Below are 7,802 nucleotides of genomic sequence, written 5' to 3'. Positions count from 1 at the left end.
AGTCCCCAGATTGGGACCAGACCTGAGTATGGTCCCAGCCAAAGAATCCTGCCTCAGGGATAGCCAAGAGACCCTTGCAACCTTCCCCTACCCCCTTATTATCTGTGCACTGAACTTTCTGGCAGCCTCAGAGGAGGGACCAGGGACAGAAGCCTGTCCTGGACTGGGCTCCACTCTCACTCTGGTATAGCAGAGTTTTCCTGATGACCTTCCCAGTTGTCCTTGGCAATCCATGGTTTGAGAGGTCTGTAAACTGCAGCAGCTGCCATGGCCCAGGTGCTCCCAGGGACTCAGTGGTCTGTTCCTAGATGGTTGGAACTGGTTGGCTCCCTGGGTGGTCTGGGCTGTGCTGAGGACCTTTCTAACCCTGGTGCAAGACCCTTGGATCTTCCAAGTTGTCTTTGGTTGGAAAATTGTTTCTCTCAGTCTTTCTTTGGGTTCTGCCACTCTAGAATTTGGTTAGAGTCATTATTTAAAATTATTTGAGAGCTTGTGGGAGTTTCTACCTTCACTCCACCATCTTGACTCCAACAATTTCAATTTATTCTTGAAGGAAACAAAGGATTCTATGAGGTAGAGGCTGAATCAAGTCAAGGCAGTGAGCATTTTTCTAGCATATTCTATCTGTTAGCATTGTGCTAAGCATTACAGATACAAGGAAAGGGAGATGGGAGGAGGGAGTGCATATGAAGAATGGGAAACAGCCACCTATGGGTAAAAAAAAAATTCTTTTATATCTGACCTAAAATCCTAGATCCATGTAAAATAAACAAGTCAAGAAATATTTATTAAATGCTTGATTTATTTTAGACACTATGCTAAATGCTGGGAATACAAAGAAAATAAGAAAAAAACAAACAATATTACCTGCCCTTAAAGTGCTCATGTACTCACAACATGTAAACAGCAATGTATGAACAAGAAAAATGCAGGATAAATTAGAGTTAATCATCAGTTTTAAGGGGGATTTTAAAAGACTTTTTGCAGAAAGGTGGGATTTTAGTTGAGACATGAAAGAAGCCAGGGCAGTCAGGAGATGGAGATATGGAAGGAGAAAATTCGGAAATCCAGTTAAAAATGTTTAGCATCAGGAGATAGATTTAATGTGCTAGGAACAGCAAGATGATTAGTGTCACTGAATTGCAGAAGATGCAAAATAGGATAAAGAACATACCTTTCTTTGACTAAATCTTAATTTTAAAATGATTCAAGCATGATCTTCCAATGTAACTTTCAGTGTAACTTCTACTTTACCAAACAATTTTCTTAGGATCATATATTTAGAGCTTAAATATGACTTATAAATCAAGTTCAATCTTTTCATTTTATGATGAAGAAATTAAGGTCCATGAATTTTCTGTGGTTACAAAAGAAGTAAATGGTGGCCAGGATGTGAATCAGGGTATAGCATTTCAAAAACATGGAATGGCATTCTTAAGTTTGAAGATGATCCAAATCATTTTGTCTAAACAAGATCTTGGTGGGGGGACGTGCCTCTGAATTTGGCAGCCAAGAAAGCTAATATAGTCTTGGATTGACAAAAACATGGCTTCTAAGAAAATGGGGGAATAGTCTACATCCATCATCTCTTTATAATTACTCTCAGTTCAGGGCCCCATCAATTAGGAATAATATTGATAAGTTGAATAATATTCAAAGGAAGACAATTATCAGGTGAAGGACTTTGAGTCTATTGTCATATGGGACCCAGCTGAAAAAAATGGTGATGATTAACTTGAAGAAAATTCATGGAGGATATTATAGTTCTTGCTAGGTATTTTAAGGACTGACATGTGGGAAAGAATTTAGAATTATATGTTCCACATGAAATAACTAAATACAATTGTTTATTTTTCAAAAAGGCAACTTTATGTTTAATATCGGGATAAAGTTTCCAGTTAATGAAATGTAAAAAATTGAATGGGTTGCCTAGAAATAGCAGCTTATGCCTCAATATAAGTCTTCAAGCAAAGGTTGGAAGATGCTTTGTTAGGTGAGCTGCAGAGAGCTTTCTTTTGTGGAAGTGGTCTGGACTAGATAACCACCTTAGGACTCTCCCCTATGTTGTGATTTTGTTTTTGTGACTCCAAATTCAGGACTCTTTTCCCCTGCATTTCAACACTTCTTTGATGGGAAATAAAATTATTAGCAAAGCAAGTCAAGAATTTATCAGAAGATCTGGCTTTAATCTAATTTGACTTCCAGCTGATGTCTGTGTAGTAAGTACAAATAAGAAGTCAAATAATGAGGGTTTCATTTGAGATTTTAAATAATTTCTCCTTGATTAGTATGGGTACATGCTTTATATTTGAAAAGATAAAATATCTACCACCGCTACACTTCACATTTATACCAATGTTGTAAGCTGTTTTTGGAAAGAATTCATCTATGTTTCCTTCAGAGTGATCCAGATTATATTTACATAAAATTGTGTTTATTTTCCTTTTCTTTTATCTTCAACTTGTTTTTTCTACTTCATAATTAAATTACTAACTTTACATTAAAGCGTATATTTTCTTAATATACAATGCCATTCTTATAGCACTTTTAATAAGCCTTTTTCTTCAAAACAAGTACAGCCTTGTATGAGCATGTTATAGGCATAGTCCTATCCCATCAAGTTTCAATGGTACCTATTATATCCTTTGGTTAGAAATAATCTGAGTAGTCTCCTAAAATGTGTGTTGGCTCCGGATGAATATCTAGATGATTGTCTATGAGAATATATTGTTGTATTGCTATAGTGGTGTATAATTCTTTCTTTAGCTAATAGAAAAATGTGGTGAAACTTGACTTAGTTTTGATTTTCATCTTAGGATGAAATGGATTTTGGTTAAATCTCTTCATTGCTTCTAAAAATCTGAAACGTCTTAGACTTTCCTGATGTCCTTTTGTCTTCTCACCAAGTGGTGAGAAAAAGTCATTATTGTTTTAATAATAGGCTATTTCTACTGTGGGAAAGAAAAATATAGCAGACACCATTAAAATTTCTGGGAAAATTCCAGTATCTTTATCACATGGTTCTTGAGTTGAAGCACAAATTTTTGTCCTTTCCTCAGTAATCTTTTAAATTGTCATGACAAAATCCTTGCTTCCTGTTTGACTTCTGGTCATGACACATTAACTAAAAATTAGAAGATCAATGTTGAGAGGAACTAAGTCAAACTTTGTGCATGTGTAACAGTGATCTCTAAGAATCTTAGCATTTGTCTCTTACAGTCGTTATATTTTTCATTCTTATATTGAAATTTCTACTGTTGAAAGCATCATTTGAATAAAACTCTATAAAATATAGTGGGTAGATGGTGCAGGTGTAGAGGTCTGAAGTTAGGAAAACTTGAGTTCAAATCTAGGCTCAGAAACTTATTAGCAGTAATACCTTGGGCAAATTATTTAACTCTATTTGCCTCAGTTTCCCCTTTTATAAAATGAGTTGAAGAATTTGAAGACCAATCAAGAAAACTAAAAATGAAGAGTCAGACACAACTGAAATGGCTGAATAACAACAACAACTACATATTATTTGTAAATGGACAATCTTTCTTAAGAATACACCCTGATCAGTCTAGATAAGAAATATAAGATACTGAAAACAAATATGGTTCCCTAAAACCCTAAGAAGAGCCATCCTCTCTCTGCGGCTACTTCCACAACTGACTGGCTTTGTAGACAATGTAGTCTTTGAACAATTGCCTTACAAGCTGAGAGGCATTCAAGGATTAAAAATCAGCACTGATTTTGCCATGATGATGATTGCTGATTTATGTAGATTAGTCAGGGGAGGAAGCAATCATCTATAGCTAGAGAGAAGAATTTTCTTTTTCTTCTTTTATGACCGTGAGAAATACAATTTGACTCTTGGTTACTTGGACAAAGTGATCTCTTTTTCAACAACTCAGTCTTTCTTATTGATTGAGCCTGGGGGTGAACTTAGCATAGAGAATATAGGGACGGGGGAAAAATGATGAGGCATCTTCTTGTGAATCAGAAGTGGTTTTCTCTTTAACACAGTCTGTTGGATGTTTTTGCATAATTTTTAATGAAAGAATAGCTTGAGGCTTAGGACGTCCACAGTCCTTGACATGTTCTAAGTTTGAAAAAAATAATTTTTGCTGAGAAAGAAATTACAATTGATTATAAATAATGTATTGTGCCAGCACAGCATGTGATTTTTCTGTATTGATTTAAGCATGTACTCAGGGAAGTTATGTGCGCTATATGGTGGTGATTATTAATACTAATTGTCAGCATATTTATGAAACCTTTCACCTGAGCCTAACAGAAACTCTACTGAATTTTCTTATTAATTAAAGACCAAGAGATGTAGGTAATTAGTATACTTCACAAGGAAATAGGCACTAACAAGTGTAATGTCTTTGTTTATTTTTAATGCACTTATTTCTTTAAATGTGTTTCCAAAAAAAAATGTAATTTGAGAAACTTTGGGACCTGATGTCCACAATGACAAAACTTCTAAGCAATAAATGAGTTTCTTTGCTGATCCAGCACTAGAAAAGAAACTCATAAAACACATGAATCTTTTAGAAGCAGAATAATTTATAGAGTTAAGCCAACCTTGGGGAGATCCAAAGTGTCCAAAGTTTTTTGTATTGGTCTTTTTTCATTTTCATAATCTGGATTTATAGATCCCATTAAGCTATAGAATTATAAAATTACTCTGAAAAAGACTTAACCAGGGATCTCATATTAGAAAAAATTGCTAAGTAACTCAAATTTGCAGATTTCTGTCTTTTCAGCAAAGCAAGTAAGCATTTATAGCTAACTCATGGGGCTTAATTAGGTGATGGACAAGCCATGTTATTTTTGAAAGACACATGTTAATTATGATGTAAACTTCCTTTAATCAACTCATCAACCAGCAAATATATATTTAGTGACTATATTTTAATGTATCACTGAGTTTCATATTTTGTAAGCATTTTGCAATCAGCTATATTTGGTACATTCTGATTCCAGATAAATTGTAGTCAATCAACTGTGTGGCAAACTGCTAATAATATTCTTGCTTCCTGAAATGTCTTTCTCTTTTCCTTTCTCTTCTATGGTAGATTGTGGTTGTATTCTTTACCTGTGGATATGGAAGGAACAGATTTTATACAAAATTTATCAATTTGTATGATAGTCCTATTCATAGTTTGAGTTTTACTTTCCTGCTCCTAGTCAGGAACGATCTCTATCATCTCTTGACTTTACCATCAAGATAGGGCAAGTAGGTATAGTTTCCCTCTTCTCTTTTGGCATATTTAGAGCAGCTACTTTATACAGGAACAATTGGGTAGAATTTAATCTAGAAATAGTTTTAAAGACCCAAATCTAGGCTTATAAACTGGACTTGTAAACTTAGATATGTATACTTTGACCCAATGGGAATTATCATAGAGAAGAAAAAACACTATTTAGTCAGTACTTTTTTTCCACTTAGCCTCTGGAAAGTATAAAAATTCCTGTCCTAGGTGGAGTGTGATTGAGCTAAGAATAATAAAAGTGATATATGTACATTTACCACTTATTCTGGGCAGTTAACAGGTGCAGTGAGTAGAAGACTAGACATAGATTCAAGAAGATTTGAGTTCTAATTTGGCTTCCATCACTTACTAGCTCAATAAATTGCCTCAATTTCTTCATATATAAAATGGAGAAAATAACAGTTGTGTGATTTAAAAAGGAGCTAACATTTGTAAAACACTTTCCAAACCTGTAAGCTCTATTATTATTGGACAGTTGCATAGTACAGCAGATAGTAGACTGAGTCTGAGACAAGAAAAGCTGAATTTAAATTTTGTTTTTGAGCTTTTATTAACAATTTGAGGGGTGGCTAGGTGATGCAGTAGATAAAGTACCAGCCTTGGAGTCAGGAGTACTTGAGTTCAAATCTGGCCTCAGACACATAATAATTACCTAGCTATTGTGGCCTTGAGCAAGCCACTTAACCCTGTTGCCTTGCAAAATAAAAAAAATGAAAAAAACAATTTGACCCTGGGAGGGATACTTTTAAAAAAAACTCCATTTCCCTCAGTTTCTCCAACTGTAAAATGAAGGCAAGAATGGCACTTGATTTATAGGGCTGTTGTGAGAATCACATGAGTTAAGAATTGAAAAGAATAATACCTGGAATATTTGTTGATCACCTTCCCTTTTTTTAGGATTTCTTACTATGGGGAAGTAGAGATCTAATTAGAATAGTTCTTTTTGTAGGAGGCCAAGTCTTTTCTCCGGTACTCACAAATTACCTCTCATCCAATTTAACTCCATTCCCTCTTGTGGGTCTAAAATTTGAGGAAACACCTGTGATTCTAAGATTAGCATTAGTCCTTTTAATTTGTTTCCTAAGTGAGACTGGAAGGAAAGTCAAGACTATAGAAACAGAGGTGGCTTCATTCTCAGAATTCTCTACAGAGAGAATGGAAGACTCCAATATAGAAAATCTTGATTTAATACTAGCCAGTGGCAAGCATATAAATTATTGACAGTAGGAAAGAGTGTGTAACAGCAAGAGAGAGGGCACCACATCAAAAACAGGGGACCAGTTATTCTCTGATACACTCCCCTATCAGAATATAGCCATATCAGCTTTTGTGACATTTGAGGAACTGCTTAAAAGATCTGTGAATCTTTATCCAAGAACAGAAGCAGAAATCTGGGGAGAATCATGCTCTGGAGGATGTTTTACTTACTTTGATGTGCAGCTTTGACTTTGGTGAGGTTAATGGTAATGTTGGTCTTGCCATAAGAGTAGGCCCTTTGGTTTCCTGATATCAGTGGTAGTAACAAACAGGGCACTGCTATGGGTTATTAATATTATCATTTTGAAATGAATTTTACCATCCAGACTCAATGACTTTCCAAGGTTCACAGGCCGGCTGAATAGAGTTTTCAGTGGATTGGTTACTATGATAATAGAATGAATTAGTATGACAGAATAAAGGAAAGGAAGGAGCAGAAACTTAACTAGTAGCTCCCAGGCACTGACAAAATTTGTCTTTACATTAAAAATAAAGAATGGTTTGGCAGTAAGATATTTAACCATTGGTTCTGTGATGATATTAGATACAATTCGATGCGTATTGCTCCTTCAAACCAGCTTGGTGATTTCTGATTCACAACTATTTTTAACTATGGCAAAAAAAATTATCTAGAATCTTTTGTGTTATTATTCTTCTTGGAATATATTGAGCCTATCATGGTCTTTCTATGTGAATTAGAAACACAAATTAATAAGTTAGCATTATTACTATTGCACACTGTATTTTACTTGGGTAATCAGATCTGGGAAGGCAATGTTGTGTGGTAGAACTGGAAATTGGGAAACCCTGGTGCTCTGCTTCAAATGCTAGCCCTCACTAGATGTGTGACCTTGGACTAGTTATACTGCCTTGGAACTGTTTTTTCATCCGGAAAATCAAAGAAGTAGACTAGCTGACCTCTAGAGTCCTTTACATTTCTAACACTTTATTATCCACTTTCTAGCCTGGTGCCAAACAAATGAGATAATTTCCACAATGGCTGGCCTTTTATATTGTGGTTGTTCAGTCGTGTCCTACTCTCTTTAACTCTGTTTTGGGTTTTTTTGGCAAGTATATTAGAGTTTCCAATTCTGCTTCATTTTTCAGAAGAGATAACTGAGGTAAACAGGGTAAAATTGCTTGCCTGGGATCACACAGCTATTAAATGTCTGAGATCAGATTTGAACTCATGAAGATGAATCATCCTGACTCCAACAATAGCTCTTTTTCTAGCTGTCCATCCATACTAGTGGAGGAGCAAGTAAGAGAGGTTTAAAA

The 7,802-nt window shown here is 35.2% G+C and overlaps 1 long non-coding RNA gene across 1 annotated transcript; it reads right to left on the bottom strand.

Moving 5' to 3' along the window:
- Positions 1–4,842: 4,842 nt before the first annotated feature.
- LOC141491710 (uncharacterized) lies at positions 4,843–6,892 on the bottom strand. Its single transcript, XR_012469726.1, has 2 exons — positions 6,696–6,892; positions 4,843–5,089 (listed from the first exon to the last, which is right to left on the bottom strand). It is a non-coding gene; the product is annotated as an uncharacterized LOC141491710 (long non-coding RNA).
- Positions 6,893–7,802: the final 910 nt, after the last annotated feature.

Source organism: Macrotis lagotis, chromosome 6 (assembly GCF_037893015.1).
Source record: "Macrotis lagotis isolate mMagLag1 chromosome 6, bilby.v1.9.chrom.fasta, whole genome shotgun sequence".
NCBI classification, from domain to species: domain Eukaryota; kingdom Metazoa; phylum Chordata; class Mammalia; order Peramelemorphia; family Peramelidae; genus Macrotis; species Macrotis lagotis.
The sequence above is the reverse complement of the archived record's forward strand: the minus strand, read 5'-3'. Positions and strand labels throughout refer to the sequence as shown.